Genomic DNA, 19,090 nt, shown 5'->3' with positions numbered 1-19,090 from the left:
TTCGGAGCCAAATCGTCACCTAGCACAGCTTTGTATATTAAAAATAAGAATGCGATGACTTTTCAATCTCAATTTCCTATAGCTTCACAAAAATTAATTGAAAATTGTTACATGGACGATTATTTAGATAGCTTTGAGTCTAGTCAAGAAGCGAATGACATAGTAAAACGAGTGATCAAAATCAATGAAAAGTCAGACTTTAAAATGCACAGTTGGTCAAGTAATTGTCGTTTGGCTCTTGTTGATATTCATTCGTCAGCTCAATCAAAAGAGATTATAAATAGTTTAAACCTGGATGAGAGTGTAGAAAAGGTGTTAGGTTTGAAATGGCTTAATAGCTCAGACTGTTTAACCTTTAATTTTAACAGCAAGAAAATTTCACCTGAAATTTTGCAAGGAGTTCAAAGTCCGACTAAGAGACAGTTTCTAGGTATCATTATGTCTATTTATGACCCTTTAGGATTTTTGTTACCTTTTTTGATTCAATCAAGATTTTTAATGCAGAAAATATGGAAAAGTAAAATACATTGGGACGATTTGATTTCGAATGACGAATTTATCGTGTGGAAAAAATGGCTTCTCGAGTTAAAAAATATTGAGTCAGTTAAAATTAATCGTTGTTATCAGTTGCGAGACTTTCAAAAAAAAGATGCCGAGCTACACGTATTTTGCGATGCAAGCTCAAATGCTTGCGCAGCTGTCTGTTACTGGCGCTTTCATATAGGCGAGGAAAGGTTTCACGTAGCTTTTGTGATGGCGAAAAGTCGTGCTATAGCTCTTAGCGACAAAAGTACGATTCCTAGATTAGAATTACAAGCCGCCCTGATTGGAGTGAGATTAGCTGAATTTGTCGTACGCGAACATGATTTTTTTGTTAAAAAGCGATACTTTTGGTCAGATTCTACAACTGTTTTGAGTTGGATTCGAAAGAATCCATTAGAATTCAAAAGTTTTGTCGCGAATCGTGTTGGTGAAATTCGTAAGAAAACAAATCCGGATGAGTGGCATTGGGTAAGCTCAAGTCAAAATGCAGCTGACGACGGTACGCGTTTTAGGCCGGAGGCTTTGCAAAATAAAAGCCGCTGGTTATCAGGTCCACCCTTTCTATTTGATTCGGAAATTGACTTAAACAATAAATTAGATTTGAGTATCACCGAAAAGACAGTCGAGACGGAAAAAGAATTTATTACTAGAGAAGAATTTATTTTATTGACTAATCATTTCTCTCCATTAATTGATTTTAATCGATTCTCGACGTTTTTACGTTTGACGCTCACTTTAGCAAAAGCTCTTGAGATTCTTGATATTTGGATGAAAAGAAATATAAACTTATTCGAAACTCGGACTGAACGTTTTGAAAGAGCAAAGACATTAGTGTTGATTCAAAGTCAAGTTATTTCCTTTCAGGCTGAAATTGCCTCGTTAAAATATTCGGGTACGGTTCGTAAAAATAGTAAAATTACAAATTTATCTCCTTACGTCGATGAAAATGGTTTACTGCGATCGGACAGTAGAATCCAAAATAAAATCAATCAGGAGTTTCGAAAAGATCCGATAATACTCGATGGCGATGAAAGACTTTCGAGATTAATCATTCAACATTATCACGAAGAATTTTTTCACATGCATCACGAAGCGGTTATCAATGAAATTCGTCAGCTGTATTTCATTATTGGTTTACGTCGCGTTTTTAGAAGTATCGTTGCGCATTGTCCGACGTGTCGACAATTAAGAGCAAAACCATATCAACCACGAATGTGTGCTCTACCCGATGCTAGGCTGGCTTATCGAATGAGGCCTTTCAGTCATTGCGGTCTCGATTACTTTGGACCTATTTGGGTAAAAATAGGACGAAGAAAAGAGAAACGGTGGGGAGCGATATTTACCTGCATGACGGTTCGGGCAATACACATCGAATTGGTCGATAATTTGAGCGCGGATTCTGCGATCATGGCTTTACGTAGATTTTCGGCATTGAGAGGTTTCCCGGTGTATATTTATTCTGATAATGGAACATGTTTCGTTGGAGCTAATAGAGAATTGTTAGAGGCGATCGAATCAATTGACTATGCAAAATTGTTTCAATTTACGTCAAAAAATAATATAGTTTGGAAGTTTAATCCACCTACAGCCTCCAACATGGGAGGGGCGTGGGAGAGACTTATCAGGTCGGTGAAGTGTGCGTTAGCGGCTACTATTAGACATAGGCATCCAAAAGAAGAAACCTTACGTACCATTTTAGCGGAAATTGAACATAGTGTAAATTCTAGGCCATTAACGCACGTTTCAGCCGACCCTCATGATTTGGAAGCTCTCACCCCAAATCATTTCCTGATTGGATCCTCTTCAGGACAATTATGTTTACCACGATATACTTATAAAAATTTAGACTTAAAGAAAGAATGGAAAAAAGCTCAAATGTACGCGGATGAATTCTGGAATCGATGGTTACGCGAATATCTTCCAACATTACATTCTAGAAAGAAATGGCAAAAGGACCAACCTCAATTAAAAATAAACGATTTAGTTATAATTACCGATGAAAATGTACCAAGAAACTGTTGGAAAAAGGGAATTGTAATTCGTGTTTTACCAGGCGCCGATAATAGAGTAAGAGTTGTTGAACTAAGAACGGAAAACGGAGTGTTAACAAGACCTAGTAATAAATTAGTTAAGTACGCATGAATAGATCATGCGGGATCACTTGTCTGAGAATTGACTGTAAAACCTCACTCAAAAGAGAAAGGTATTCTTTGAATTTGTGTCAAGGCCGCGTCGCGAAAGAATTGCTTTCGTGGGCGCAGAATCTTTGCCAATGAATTTTGATTCAGTAAAAGGCAAAGCTACGGGGTAGTTAAGCGCAGAGGCTTGTCTACGGACGGTTGGCTGGACAAATTCGGGTTTAATTTTCTTGAGAGTTGGTAAGAGTAATAGATATGAAATAAGACGCAATTGTAAATTATATAATTTGTTTTATTTATGATTGATGTTTACTATTAAAGTTTAAGAATACAAAATATAAAATTTTGTAGGTGAGGAGGATGTTACCGATAGGATAAAGAAGTTTGCGATTTACCGACAGGCTAATATAAGTTTTGATTTTTCGAAGAGCGAGCAATTGTTCTTTAGTCATAGTGATGAATTGTTTTTGTAGTCATAGCGATGAAATTGTTACCTTTTTTTTTTTTTTTTTTTTTTTTTTTTTTTTTTTTTTTTTCTGGACAAACGACACACGAGCTTGCGCTCGCCCTTTTTTTTGCTCTTGGCTTTTTTTTCGCGTCGAGAGCGGTCGCTTGTGACTTTTGCTCTAATAAACGCTTAAAAATAAAACGAAAACTGTCTGAAGTTTTATTCCTTTTAAGAATTAAAAAAGCTTGGTCGAAAACAAAGGTGATATGTTAAGGTTATTGTAAACCTTGGTAAAGATTTTAATTTAATAAGAATATATTGTTTAGTAATAACTTATATATTTATAAGCTATATGTTTAGTAATAATCTTGAAAGGCGTTAAAAACTTAACGTACATAATTACCGATAATTTCAAATGTTTAGTTTTACATATTGGATTTTAAGCTTTTGGTGATATCAAAGTCATCCATCATTCCTTAAATAAATTAATATAATAGATGATTTAGATATTTGAAAAAAGTAAAACCGCATATTTAGGATAGATTCTTGTAACTTGGTACTTGTCTCTTTTTGGCGCATCACTTTTCTGATAGGATCGATCCACGAGAATTTTATTACATTCCTATATATTCAAAATGTAACTAATAGAAAAAAACATTTTCCTGAATTAACAAATTTTGTTAAAAAATAATTTTAATCAATGATATGAACGTTAAAAAGGTTTAATTTAAAGCATTCACGTGACAAAGAACAATGAAGCAGTTGTGCTTATGAAGTAAAACTGTATTAAACTCCTCTAATTTCAGAACAATAAATTGCAGTGGTCGTCGCAATAAACGTTCGGTATCCATCGAAGAGGAAAGCGGCGATTACTTTCAGTTTCCGGCTCTCAAGAGGTAAATCATTATATCGCTTACAGTTACTGAAGCCCATCCTTTGTGTCACTTATTGTTACCGTAAATCCAATTAGTTTGCAGCACTTGAATGAATCTCAAATAATTAAAGAGTCTACCTGTAAGAAGAGAAGAACATATTTATAATAATTTTTCGTTTGCACAGTTTTATTCGTGTGACTACATTAGCAGGTAACAACTTTACAAAACATTTGAACCGAAATAAAAAACATCCCTGGCACTTTCCACATCTGCAATAAAGTCCTTCCGCACACAAACGATCAGTAATATCTGCAATTCCGCAAGCTTCGCCTGGAGCCTACAATATCATGTCTCATTTTTATCACCGATATCGCTTTTTCAGCCTGTTCTTTTCAATCTTACCTTGAAGTATACGCTGTATTCACAGGTTTTCGCGTATTTGTGGCTAAACTCGCATTTGTCACATCGATCATTGCAGCTGATGCATCTATTAGTCGAAATTCTTTTGAAACGATGATATTTCGGTAACTCATAAATTTTAAGTAATAACGTTAATCACTACCAAAAAATAATCTTACAATGGTAGAGAAATCACCAAGAAACAGAAATTGAAGATTTCATTTAACGTCATTCTCAATAATATATCTAAAACAATTTTATAAAATACACTTCAATTATTTCGATAAATAGATTAATACTGGTAACACTGCTTAAACTGTGATTCCAGTAGATGTAAATAAATAGTAGACTATTTATTTCTATAGTTTTGAACTATACAAACTCAAAAGCTATTGAGTTTCACATTATGCCTTCATAAATAACAAACTACTTCCATGGAACAATTGAATTTAATTACTGTGTATACACAAAAACTGTTCCCTCGTTTCCCATATTTCATGCTCAATTCGCTCGCAATTACTTCTAATCTGAATATGGAAATGTTTGAACAAAACATGTCGTATACGTCCATACAGAATAGTAACAAAATCAGAACTGAACTTTCTAAGCGTTTAGATATCGCATTGTCTACTTAGCTCTATTAGCCTTTTACTATTTGGTTTTCCTGGACAAAAATTGACAGTAACATCTGTGTATACTGTGTATATTGACAGTAACTCGAGTATATGATTGAATAAACTGATTAAAATTTTATGACTTGTCGAATTCTTTTCAAAAGTATGAATATCTATTTGAAAACAATGGCTTTTATAGTTGTAATAGTTACACCATAAATTCTATTTGATAGCAAGCTTGCAGTGCGAATTATCTATAAAGTAGTTAAATCCTCAAAGTATCAAAAACCTTCAATAATATAGCTCTATAAAAATGTCATTCTCGTGCAATTAGCAAGTGAATTACAAACTTTCCACTTGAAATAATTGACAGCTTATGCCGAGCAACTCTGTGTATATATTTAACGAACCTTGCAGTTGGTATGAAAATAAATTTGTTCCAACGCCATAAAAAAATACCAAAAGAATATTGTTTCATAAGGTTTTATCACAGTATATTCACTTTTCAATCTTGATTCAATCGCAGATTCAGAATCGAAATATTTACTCGACTGCCGGAGAAGTATGGCCAAAATACATGCGCCCAGTGGAACGATCGTTCGAACGAAAATTCAACGAAAGATAGACGTGGAACGATACAGACAGGGAAAAAGAGAGAAAATTCAACGGGTAGAGCATTTCTTGAAGGAATAGTTTTATCAAGTTTTCAAAGAGGACAACGAGTATATAGAAACTCGGATGAAACTGTAGCAACAAGAGTCGTTAACGCCAAGGATGTGCCCATTGCGAATGCACAACATTTCGCGAAAGTTATCCCCTCTCCCCTCTTACACCCCGACTGGTACACAGTCTTCGTCCAGGACGTCGTTGAAATATTTATATCCGACAGCAAACGTCTTAACTTTCCTAATATCAATAGCGCATCGCCAACTTTGGGCACGACGACGACGACGACGACGACGACGACGACGTATGTATATACATCTCCTACAGCTGCTACAGCGCATAATATAATTCTAAAAACTCCTAGACAGTCCACTCAATGTAGCTTCATTCATATGCTGAATTGTATATCAAACAAAAAGACTTTAAATAGTTGTGTATCGACTCATCTTTACATATTTACTTTGGACACTGAATTCCTATCGGCCACGTTTGATTCGTCACATAAAATAAAACCAACAAATTATCGATGATAAAATACCAACGTATTGTCCAACTTTATTGTAATTGAGCAGAAACTTTTTCAATGCGTTCAATGAATTAATTTATAGATGGCTGCACAGCAACTAAAGCACGATCAATCGTCATCGTTGTAGCAATTTTATGGTCAACTATAAAATCTCTCGCGCTTCGAGTGATTCTTATGATTCGCCCGTGGCGTCATAACCAAGTCATTTCTCTCTCACACAGTGAATTCTAATATTAAATCCTTTATTTCAGTTAAACTAAGTAGAAAAGATATTGGCTCGCAGCCAAAATGCCAAATAATTTTCATGAGAGATGAAGTAACGATTGAACTAACCAAAGCTTATTTCATTTGAATACCTAGTTTACTAGAGTTTGTAATTGCAGGTTTCCACTAATTTATTCGATTGACTAATTACCATCGTCAAAGTAAAATATCGATACTTGACTATTAGGATATAATGCGAGATGATTTCATTTATAGTATTTTATTTATTATTTTTAAAGATAGGCTCTACGGTAAAAACTTAACATTTTGAACTTAAAAACAGAAAATATGTTTTTTCTGTCAACTTTTAGTAAAGCCATTCGAGCTATCCATTGAAATTGCGATAATAGTAATTTGTAACTAATATCACAATGGAATATTATTTTTCAGATTACCAACATTTTATGTTAATTTTTAGGTGTCGATAAGAATTACGGTTACTTTTAATATTAAACCGGTAGATTTTCCATGCTTGTTCGAATGAAAGTTATTTACGTATAGCTGAAAAAAATATTTTGCTAGTGTATGCAGATGTACTCCAGTAAAATTTGTGATTAAACGATATTTTAATCTTGAAATGTTACCTAGCTTACATTTTATAATGTACGATTTTCCTCAGTGCCTTTGTATCTGCAGTACATACAATACCTTTTTTTCCAAAATTTGAAGCAATCTTCCTGAAAGGCATGTACATTGACAATACGCATTTTATGATTTCCGCGTATTTCTCTTTACAAACAAAATAAAAATGTATGTACATGCACGAGTTAAACCCTGCAATAATAATAAAATTGGAAGCACGTATAATTATAAAGTTGATTCGAAAGTCTTCTAAATTAAACTTGCTCATTAATTTTCAAATAAATTCATAAATATGCGTCAGCAATAAGTACGGAATATCGGAAAACTTTATAAAATAAGATAAAATAAATAATTCAGCGAACGTGTAGTGGTAAACATGCAGCAAAATCCGATCGCGCAGTGAAAAAGTCGATGTATGAAAATGATTATTGAATGTTCAATAAACCGCATAAAGTTTATTAAAGAAAAAAACTAGCATTATCAATTGGTTTGTACTATATGGCAAATTGGATAATCCGTAATTAAGCTATGACATTCGAGAAACTAGGGGGATGTATCTCGCATGAATTTCATTCAACTAATCGAACTAAAGCGCCACTTCGCAGTCGAGCTGACTCGTCGCGTGTGAACACGAAAGCTATATTATTTGCTTGCCTTAGGCAGCAGATTTATTGCTCTCACAATCAGAGCCTAGTGGTAATTAAATGCTACAGTTCAATAGCTGGAAAATCGCAAATGTTTGTTTGTCAATAATTGTAACAGTCAAGCATAAAGAGCATTGCTAAAGGCTTGACGATAAAAGCCGTTTTTGCACGCTAATTATCACGGATTTTTCAATGTTTGCCAAGACTGCTTTTTGTATACATGTCGAAAGCCACTGATAGAATCCGGCAGCCCACAGACTGCCTAGAGAGTCGGCAGGCTGCCCGCAAAGAAAAAAATGATCCATTGAAACAACTATTCTTTCATCTGCCTGATTTCATTCAGACAGTCAGCAATTAAAAGATTGATCATTCCAAATGCTACAATTAGTCGATTGGCCGAGAAATTTGTAGAATATCGGCAAATAGCATTTAAATAATAACTAACAATCGAATGTTGAAAAACTGATTATTACAAATTTCATGTATACATTTTCTTACATTTCCTTAGGTAGCCGACTGTCTACAAAATTCGAAATAACTATTCTTTCAATTACCGACAATCTGTAAACTCCCTAGGAAGTCTACAGATTGTCAAATTCTACTTGTAACATACATATATTTATTATATATTTTCAACGATATTTTCAAATTTAATACTTTTATGTTTCTATTGCGATAAGTCCAATTTGAATAATGATATTATTTAATAAAATCATTAAAGGAGAATTTAATTGCTATTTTAATATCTTACAATTATTTATGATTATTTTTTTTTATTTCATAATTAATGGTCACTGACTGAAAAATATAAAAGTCGAAACATTTACTTCAAAAACATTTTTATAAATAACCGAACAACGGCTATCCATTCATACTTATTAATTCCATCAGAAATAACTACGTGTCTCGATCTGTTGTTAATCCGAGTATTTTTCCAATGCATTTCTTCACTAAAGCTTGGGATGAGCTCTGACATGTAAAAAAAGAATCTATTAAGCGAATACGTTCAATGCCAATAGAATAGCTTCGCGCATATGTACAAACGGATGTATACTATTCAGTATTCAGAGCTCACATCGCATCAAAGGGAATAATGCGTAACGCTGCATGCGAATGACGGATTTTCATAGATCCGGCCATCCTCTTGCTCATCCGCTACATTGAAATGACAAACAGATGTGTGTGTGTGTGTGAGAGAGAGAGAGAGAGAGAGAGAGAGAGAGAGAGAGGAAGAGAAGAAGAGAGAGAGAGAGAGAGAGCGAGAGAGGGGTGAGGGAGAAACGCGAAAAAGAGGGAGAAAATAATGGTCTACCGCGAGAGGAGTCGGCAGTGACGTGTCCGACAAAAGAAATGAAATTGCCTCTCGACCTACATATAACAATTTGTACGCTGCGGTAAAGCTGATACAAAAATACAACGTAAATAACGGATACAATGTTCTCTTCGTATCTCGTTTTTTCTCATCAAATATTTTCTGTATGCTCTTGGACTTACTGACCATGGGCATTTTTTTTTTAAATAATCCTTAATTAAACCTATTATTGCAATGTTGAAAAATGTAATGTGAAATATTTCATATACTACCATCTTCATGAATATAATATTTATTATAATAATAGCATCATTAACAAAACAAAATAAAACTGTTATATTGTAGTATATATAAAGATTAGGTAAATAATAATATTAAAATAATTTACGAAGGCAATTAAAAAATTTGATATTCTAAAATAATTATAACGGAGAATCACAGCCTTGCCAATTCGTTTGTTAGCTCTTACTATCGTCCGTTCGTCACTTCAGGCTAAGAATATGTATGTATGCACTCTCATACCGATTTGCTCTATTTAAGGTGCGGTGAACGAGATGATTGGCGGAGCCAAGAGCGGCCGACGACTGCAGATGAGGAGAGACGACGAACGCGGATTCAAAGAGGACAAGGAGAGAATTGACGTACGAGAGAGTTTTGGGGAAAATCGGTGCTGAACTATCGGATTGGATGCGTTGCCAGGATCAAGTTATTAAGGATACACGTCCAGTGCAAGGGGCGTGTAGGTCAGATTTTGTTGTTGTTGGTGGCTGGCTCACGCTTAGCCAATGTTGAACACGGCACTGGAACGTGTGAGGATCCCGGCAAGAATCCACGTCAACGACGCGTGCGACCGCTCATCCGAGCGGAGAGCAAAAACGACTAGCAACTGGACGCGAACCGTAGCAGCGATAACAGCAGCGGTAGGAGAACATCAGGAGGAGCAGCAACCAGAAGGCGGTTGCCGGGTCGCGAAGGTCGGTATCTGCATTTCTCTCTCTCTCTCTTTCTCCCTACCTCTTGTTCTTTGCATATCGTGTTCACACGTGTATAGCCAAGCAGTTTTGCTGTCCCCCGCGTCCGGAAAAAGGATTACCAAACAGTAATTCTATTTGGTGAATTAACGTCTCAATCAAAATCCTAATCCCGTTTTGGATTTTATATGCGTGTGTTTCATTTCTTTTTTTTTTTTTATGCTTTTTTTTTTGCGGTCTTTTTTGTAATAAAAGTAAATGTTATTTAACTGAGTATCTCCGTATTTCACCTGTCACCAATCCTCATCCCAAGTTTAGTTTCACATACGATTAATCTACACATCCGGTATATTATTCAGCCGACGGAGCGTTCGCGCCTCCCAAATCCGTCCCTTTTTAAATAATTTGTACAGGTAGCCGCGGATATCACCTTTCGAGTTGTCAATCGTATTTCTTCGTTTCTTAATGATAATTAGAAATTTAATAATTGAAATATCTCCTATGTACAGATCACATAACTTACTAAAAACTGATTTAATACATGCTATATATAAAAATATAAAAATGCTATATATAAAAATATCTGGAAAAATTTAAAAATATTCAGTCATTGAGTGACAGGAGATTCCAACCTATTAGATTTAGATAAAATTTTTAAATTGTATTTTTGCATATAGTTTTCAACAAAATTTCAAGGATATAATAAGATCTACTGTAAAACATCAACTTCTTGTATTGATAACACTTTTGTTAAATTAGATATGTTAAATTCTAAGGTATAAATAAAAAATTTTAATCACTAATCACTATGTATTAGTCGTTAGCTTAAAAACAAATAAAACATACGTAGTAAAGGAAGACATTTGTTCTAATGGTACTCATTTTAAACTAAAAAACTGCAATAAAAATCTATTAAGAAAATATATATCAACGCGAAATACAAACTTAACAACTAACATAATTATGTAATAATTATTATTATTTGATAATTGCTGAAATAAAAAATTGCACAAAATTATCGACAAATTCTAATAAAATAAAAAAAGTAAACAAAAAATATTTTAAGAAAAATATAGATTGCTATAGCAATAATTATCTCGTGCATTACTAGAGAACTATTATATAAGTTATGGAAAATGCAACCGTTGAACACATAAATTAAAAATAAACATAAATCGTATTCTAAGGTGCTTGAAATTGCCTTTAAAGGAGCTAAAATTGAATATAATAAAAAGAAATTTGATTTTAATAACAAAAATACTAAGTCATTAAGGAAAGTGATCAATCAAAAATAAGGCAAAAAACAGTCCAAAAGTAGCAATATAGCTCATTTAGTTGTTAATAAAAATGAAAAAATTCATAATAAAAATATTATTTTTAAATATTAGAAAAATTATTTTGAAAAAGTGAAATTACTAAAGTTTCTTAATAAGAATATTTTTCTTCATTATACTACAGTAGATGAAATCACAAAAATAATGTATGCAAAATAAAAAATAAAGCTGAAGGAGTTTATAACATAAGGTTAAAAGTTTCGAAAACCATAATTAATCATATTGCTGTACCATTAACATATCTTTGTAATGATCAATTAGATTATTTGACGTTTTGAAAAAAGCAGAAATCACCCCAATTTATAAAAAAATAGAAAAATAAGCTAAAGAATTATAGCATTATTTCTTTTATTTTTAACATAGGAAAAATATTTGAAAGATTCATATATAATAAAACATATTACTTTATGAATAACAATAAAATATTATCTAACAACCAATATGACTTTATTAATAATATTGGAACAAAATGTACGGTACTTGATACGATGAATTATAAGATCTTACTGCAAAAATTGTACACATACGGAATAAGAGGTAAAGCAGAAGACCTAAGAGGCTGCCTATTTGATAGAAAATAAAGAATTAGATTAAATGATGCAACTGTTATTATCTAATAATTGAAGCTCGCGTTCGATAGAGTATAATGCAGATACTCGTTTTGACAACTGCAAAGTCAATTGAATCTGATAAGTTGTTTGAATTTGAGGGCCACTACGTAGGTTTGTCCGTAGATCTATTGGAATTAGATTTTCTATTTGCATCACTGAGTATAGGTTAACTTTTGGATTTGGAATTATTGACCTTGATCCCTGACATGGAAATTACATATTGTAGTCTTCTCTTGCAAGAAATCGATGCCCGATATTTAATAATAATTGTTATTCTACCGCGTAAGAGTGATTTATATTATATATAGAATATTACGATATTTTCAAAATATTTTAATGCGTGAAGTGGGTTTCAGATATTAACATTATATTAATATTATTGTTTGTTAGAAGTTTTTTTAGTTCAAGACTTCTTTGGGCTAATCCGTTTGTAGTTCAAAGAACTACTTTAATTTCTATTCTCATTCAATATTATTTATGATTATTGTAATCCGATTAAACATTGATTTTTTTCTATTCATCAGTTGCATAATCATAGTTTCCAGCTGACTGTTATTTATCAGTGACGGCTGAGTTTGTTTATTTGTAATCCTTATATTTTGTAACATTATTGTTTGGCGCCTGCACGTACATGATGTATGGCTTAATGTTATTTTCGTTAATTTTATTCTATAATATATATAAATGCTGGTTTATCCTTTCTTAATAATTTTCTTTCCTATTCTATTTATTTTGTTTCTTTTGTCCTACGCGATTGGTCCCTTTAGAGTTCGACGACTGCGTAAGTGAAAATGAATCTCTGTCTCACAACTACGGTTTTTTTTATTTATTTATTGCCACGTTCCCCTGAAAGAGTATTAATGACAGTGATACATAGTAGTACAAAATATCTCATTAAATGAGCTTATTGACAGAAATAACTAATAACAAGAGTGGAAAAAAATGTATGAAAGGTAGCACAGAATATAATTATTTATGTAATCTATTGTTAGACAAGAAGTACAAATGACGAATGTAATTTTGTAGTAATAATCAATCTATTATAATTTATTCAAGAGTTTTGTTTCTTTGAGGATTTGATGACATTTTGACATTGGTAAACTTCATTTTGGATAAATTCTTTGAATTTTCCTAGGTCGGTGATATATTACTTGATCACTTTTAATCACAGTTGCTTTACTTTCTGAGTTTTTTCAAAAAGACTTTTAAATTGGTCGCATTTCAATCATTATATAATACATTAGCGATGTTCAGGAAGTCATTAATATTATGTAATTTCTTGTCCAGCTTGTGAATGGCATTGTCTTGTTGTTGTGAATTTTTAGCGTTGCTTTAGTTGATTTGGTCAGTAGAAGGTATTAGAGATTTAATTGTGTTTTTAGGGTCCGTTCTTCGTTTGTGTTTATATAACACTTTTTTAAATTAGTAGGTTTCTCACTTTGAGTCTAAGAGAGTTCATTTTGGGATTAATCAGAGCTTTTTTCAGAGCACTGTCTTTTCAACGCAAGGGAAACTTTATACGACGTATTTTTTAGTATAGAATGGTTAGTGTTTGTCTTGTAATTGGTAATAATGTCAATGTGGTCAATGTTTACGTTCTCCAGGATAGTAGCACAATTTTTTGTGGGATGGCCTTCTAGACTTCAAGTAAAGGTTTTAATAATAATATAATAACAATTCTTTGTTACTGTCTGATATTAAATACCTAATCATTAGCATATTTCTGATGATCAATGACATTACAATACGTGGGGGCGGGGATTCGCTTATATTTAGTGGTTTATTCGAATATTCTTACTATATTCTTATTTGAACTATAGTCAAATCTTCTGATGAACGTATTCAATTTTTTCAGAGTGGAAAAATTTGTAAAAGTATATAAATTATTAAAGAAAAAGCCTTAAGTCATATTGTATCAGATTTTCACGGTGATCATACATAATATTAGTAGATCAATTTTTCGTTACGTTATAGTACTTTAATCCATGAAATAATTTTTTCATCGTTTTTCTATACATCACTATCATATAATTCATGTTAATCCTTAACAAACGTATAATATATATTTTTTATTATCTATGTAACAAACTCTATAGAATACATTAGATTTAAAGCCAATAGTGACATCTAGCATTTGCTAAAATTCTAAATTATCATAAAAAATATGTCAATTGTATTATGCGCTTCTTTCTCATGATCAAATATGTAGTCCTTTCGACTTTAGGTCGACGTTGGCCAATTTCCATAAATTTGAAAGCTTCAAGCTAAAAAGCGATAAATGGAGGCGCCTCCAGCACTCTCCTACGATGTCTGCCTCCTATGATTCCAGCAAGCACTCGCGCTCTCATTCTTTCACTGTGTGTCGAACTATTCGGTTCGTTATCAAAGTAATCCTTGGTAATTTTTTAACGTGGACCACAAAAGACGTCATTCCTACTCTAGTGAGTATAGTTCATACGAAGATCGTCTAAAAGATGAACTTATTCAACTTTTAAAAAAGTAGCGAAGAGCTCGTGATAGACGTAGAGGCAGACCGTCTAGCAAATCACCGCAAACATTACCCCGCCAATACCAACGCTGATTACCAACTCCTCGGAGCTGTGGGTACATATTTTCTTAGCTAGGTATACCAAAAGGTATATGATGCAACAAAGTACGTAAAACTCTAAGTTTACGCTGCCTTCTCTACCATTACTGGTATAAGGCTTTGGCCTATCAATGCATCAGACTTTATTTTGCCAATAGTAATGAATATTCGTTATATTTTTGAATAAGCCATGACTTTTCTCGTTGCTACGGGTGCTAGCTCACACAAAGAAAATATGACTTGTCGGCTCTAAACCGGCGAAACAGTGCAATGCGACTCCGCTATAATGTAAACATTGGATTAGCGACGAGAACTGCCAGTCAACAAGGCTCAAATCTCACAGAGAGGAAGAACAAACGCCTAAAACTTCGCTTATCGGATTTATACTAGTCAAATACGATTGGTGACGAGCACATTAATTATCAAATTCTGATACACCTATATGTCTCTTTCAGCTTGAAGTGGAAGCTGCTTAGACAGCTCATCGAGTTGCAAAAGTCGTTCATAGGTCTCACGATCTTTTTCACACTAGCCGCAAGACAAATTGTATGATTCAACGAAAGCTGACGTTCCCGACAAGAACGTGAAAACTTCGGATTCAGCTATGTCCCGGAATGAAGTTTAAGAAAGATTCGGTAAGGATATTTTGAAAAAGAAAAAATACTCTCAAGCAGTGAACGATATGACAATTGATCGCTGGACAGATATCGTCAAAATCGGTTTGCCAGATCAAAAATATAAGGACACTACTGCTTTCTACGAAACTGCAGAAAATAATCTAGTATAGGATCAACTAAAGCTCAACCCTGAATAAAATCTGTTACCGGAGACCGCAATACAGTGTTACTCGAGCATACCCGTTAAGCAGACTAAGCTTTTGGCGTGTCTAGCTGCCACGGCTTAAATCATAGAAGAGCTTTTAGACTAAGATCCGTCAGAGTTTAATAACTTTTTTGCAACTTTTAGGCGACGTCGGAAGCTTGTTAGTAGATCTCGAACATGATGAATCAAGCGTCAGAAGAAGTCTCGCAATGGCCAATACTCTGATTCCCTCATTTAAGAAAGTCCTAGAGAAAACGGATATTGGTGAAAGTTCGTATGGGAAAAAGCTAGGACATGACATAAAGATGGCTAAATCGGTGTTTATGAGTCTTGACGACTGGCACCAACACACGAAAAATTCATTATCATTGAGACAGTCAAAAAACTTGAAAGGTCCACCCCGGCGCTTGAGGTTGGCCTGTCGACAATAAAACTAATATTTTTACTTTACTTTTAAAAATACAAAATAGGAGGGCTTTTAACATTAATAAATGTTATTAATAGATGTAGCTTCGTCAACAGATAATTAAAAACATAGTTAAATAGTTATGTAATATGTTTAATTGTAGTATATAAATATATAGGATTGTTATCTAGTATATAATATATTTATATAAATATACTATTATCAACATATATTATTATCTAGTATATGTATATCTGGTATATAAGTTTTATGTAATATGAATATTTATACATGGTTTGGTTAACAAAGATAAATAGGCAGCATTTATTACTTCTTTATTCTCAAAAAGTAAAATTAAAAGTTATTTTACCTCAATAACCAAAGTAGGCTATAATAAGGGATTAACCGTTCTTAATACTTCATTTTCAAACGGTTAATAGCAACTTGAACATCATCAACAAGCTATAAATGGAAATAATATTATTTTGCTAACTTTCTAAATACTCAGATTCATAGTAACTGTATATAATTAATAAAATAATAATTCTGTTTGCAAAAAAGCGACTGTCTACGTTCTTCCACTGATGATTGTTATTGTTATTGTGATATCAAGAACTACATCCACGTAGAACGCTACAGATTTTGGATACTGATTTTCATTTTTTTTCTTTCTTAGTTATGTTACTTTCTTTCTTTGTGGTTTTAAGAAATTCATTAAATAAGGAAGCAAATGAAATATTAATATGTTTACAATTTCTACAACACAGTTAACCAGATGATTATGTATTTTGTTATTCATGTTCAATACGTTTTCATTGATAGACTGATAAACTATTAAAAGCTTGTAATTAATTCTATACATAGAAAAATAAGTAGATTTTCGATACTCTGTGCACAAAGTGCGTCTTTCCCGCACGCTTGGCAGAAAAAATGCGTTGCTAATCGTACTTTCCACACGTCGTATCAAAAACTACGGTACGGCACATGTTCGGGAAAGAGTTTCTCGTCTCGTGTACCTTTCCACACTCGTTTCGGTCGGGCGTAAACGCCACACGAGACAAGATTCTACTTTCCCGCACTTATATCGTAATGTACTATTCTGCTTGTTGGTATGGAATATATAAACAAAAAACTTAAAACTTATACATAATTAAATGTTTCTTTAAATTTATAATATGGATAATTCTTTTCTTATATATACGCTTCGCACACTAATCATCCGGCCGGATATTCGCATGTTTTCCCACTTATTTCTTAGTTTTTTTTTTTTTACAGAGGACCAAGAGGACCAAAGAAAGGCATATAGCATCTGGACACGTCCGACTCACTCGAGCGCGAGACTATAAATTTCCGAATGATTTTAAGCATCAGCTCCGTGCCGACCGCAGGATCATAAATCAGATTTTAGATTTTCCCCAGAGAAGACAATTAAGAAAACTGAGCGGTGAATGATTATCGTAAAGCGAGAATGCTTTGTTTTATTACTTGTTCACGCTTGAGTTTTAAAAAAATTTTACGCTGTGCATTCTTTTTATAGTAACCATCCTCAACAGTGGTCTTGCTCTAGCCTTATTAATAATTAATTTATTTAGGTTATTGTTAATGTTAGTTTCACTCCCTAACTAATAAAATAAATATTAAAAACATTATAATTTTGTTATTAGCTCTCACATTGTTATAAACTTGAACCTTTTTACCTAATGCTTTCCTTAACTCGTTTGAAGATAGTGATATTTATGATAATAATGGTGAATAGAGTATGTTTACTTGATAGAGGTGCAAGTAAGAAGAGAGGCACAAAGTTAAAATTATAATCTTTGATTCGAAGTCCGAATGATCTTGTTATTTATTTTGTTTTATTTTAAAGGAGGGTTGGATTGACTCTACACTAATAACCAGAATTCTTTAACGTACTATTTTATTAATAAAATAAGGATTATAAATATAATTATAATTGTCAGCCGGCATAAAAAACCCCAGACGTAGGTGAGGGAAAAGCCATTTGGCAATCACAAATATACCAATCCAATTGGTTTGAATAAACAAGGTCAAACAAAGAACAGAAAGATGTTACAATACAGATACATGAACTTAAAAACTACTCCGGTGACTTTCGCATACGTACAATCGGGCAGGAAGGTGTCCCCAGGATAATGAAAAGGCCCTCGGTAGCTCCGACGTCTCAGAAACGGGTCAGCCCTTGCTACCTCGTAGCCGAGAAGAGAATGGGCAAAGCCGCGTGGTTGGAGACACCCCAGAGGACGCGTCTCGTCCTCTCCCAAGGCAGCAGGCTGTCCTGTCCTTGGACCTCGACGGGTCACCGGGTCGGTTGCAGCTTCGCAGAAGCTTGAGGTAGAAGCGGGCACGTAGGCACAACTCACACACTTAAGTTGCACACGAAAATGGACGCAAAACAAGAGCGAAGTGGGCTCTTCTATCCTCTGAAGACAACTGGCTGTCACTCTGTTAGGTCTGCCGCATTGAGAACGCGGAAAACCCCTACTCTCATTAGGGGCTTCAAGCAGAAACCAATGAGGAGCCTTGAAGATGATGCATCTCTCCATCCAGACTTTCATCTAGCCGACATCAACGACGGCTAGTATAGGCCAGTATGACCTCAACGTGTGTAACGTCTGTCATGCGACCGGTGACAAGTGTAGGGACCTTAGGGGTTTTCCCCACACGTGTTCAGCTGTTGGTGGAGAGATGCAGCGTCCTCACTGATGATCGCAGAGATAGCGCACGAACCAAAAATATTGAGCGCACATGTCGCGAACAGAGTAATTTTCTTCTTTTAAAATTCTTTGTCTATAATAAAACGTATTATCCCAATTCGATTTGACATCTTCTCGTGTTTCACAGTACTCAGAAAGCCAGTTAATGTCAAAAGTACTTTGATCTTCAATTAACAATAATTTGATTAAAAAAGGTTATAAGATTATGTAGTATATTGTTAATCAAACTAAATTAATACTAATTATAAAATCAATTATTAAAAACATATGAAAAATATTATGGATAAAACAGTACTAACCAATTAGCAATAATTGCGACAAAATAGCTAAAGATTCTTTTTCTTACTTTTGAGATAATAATCCTATTCGTTTTAATTTTTTCCTTGTGTAACCATAGTGTTTATATAATTTACCAGATGGACTAATTATTTTTTGACACGTCTTGATATAAAGTGATAATAGGTCGCTTTGTTTTCCCAGGAAATAGATCAATAATAGATGGAAATAATTCTTTGAATCTACTTGAAGAAAATCTAAAACAAATAATACTAGTGATGAAGAAATAGCGTCATACTTAATCTTTTATCTTTACTTACAGACAAATTTAAATATA

At 33.6% G+C, this 19,090-nt stretch overlaps 1 protein-coding gene and 1 long non-coding RNA gene across 4 annotated transcripts in view; one reads left to right on the top strand and one right to left on the bottom strand.

The window, feature by feature from the left end:
* LOC131664817 (uncharacterized) overlaps positions 1 to 17,335 on the top strand; it is a 50,905-nt gene extending 33,570 nt beyond the window's left edge. Inside the window, exons 1-3 of one of the 2 annotated variants that reach the window (XR_009301972.1) lie at positions 3,940 to 4,025; positions 9,552 to 9,985; positions 17,018 to 17,335. This is a non-coding gene — a long non-coding RNA (uncharacterized LOC131664817). Of the gene's footprint in view, positions 1 to 3,939; positions 4,026 to 9,551; positions 9,986 to 17,017 lie in introns of those variants that run through there. The other variant, XR_009301971.1, reaches the window with a different exon arrangement.
* Positions 1 to 19,090, bottom strand: part of LOC131664816 (zwei Ig domain protein zig-8-like) — a 77,933-nt gene that overhangs the window by 22,806 nt on the left and 36,037 nt on the right. The gene's annotated exons all lie outside the window — the stretch shown is intronic.

Source organism: Phymastichus coffea, unplaced genomic scaffold (assembly GCF_024137745.1).
Source record: "Phymastichus coffea isolate CEN01 unplaced genomic scaffold, Cenicafe_Pcof_1.1 PCOF00045, whole genome shotgun sequence".
Classification (NCBI taxonomy): domain Eukaryota; kingdom Metazoa; phylum Arthropoda; class Insecta; order Hymenoptera; family Eulophidae; genus Phymastichus; species Phymastichus coffea.
The sequence above is the reverse complement of the archived record's forward strand: the minus strand, read 5'-3'. Positions and strand labels throughout refer to the sequence as shown.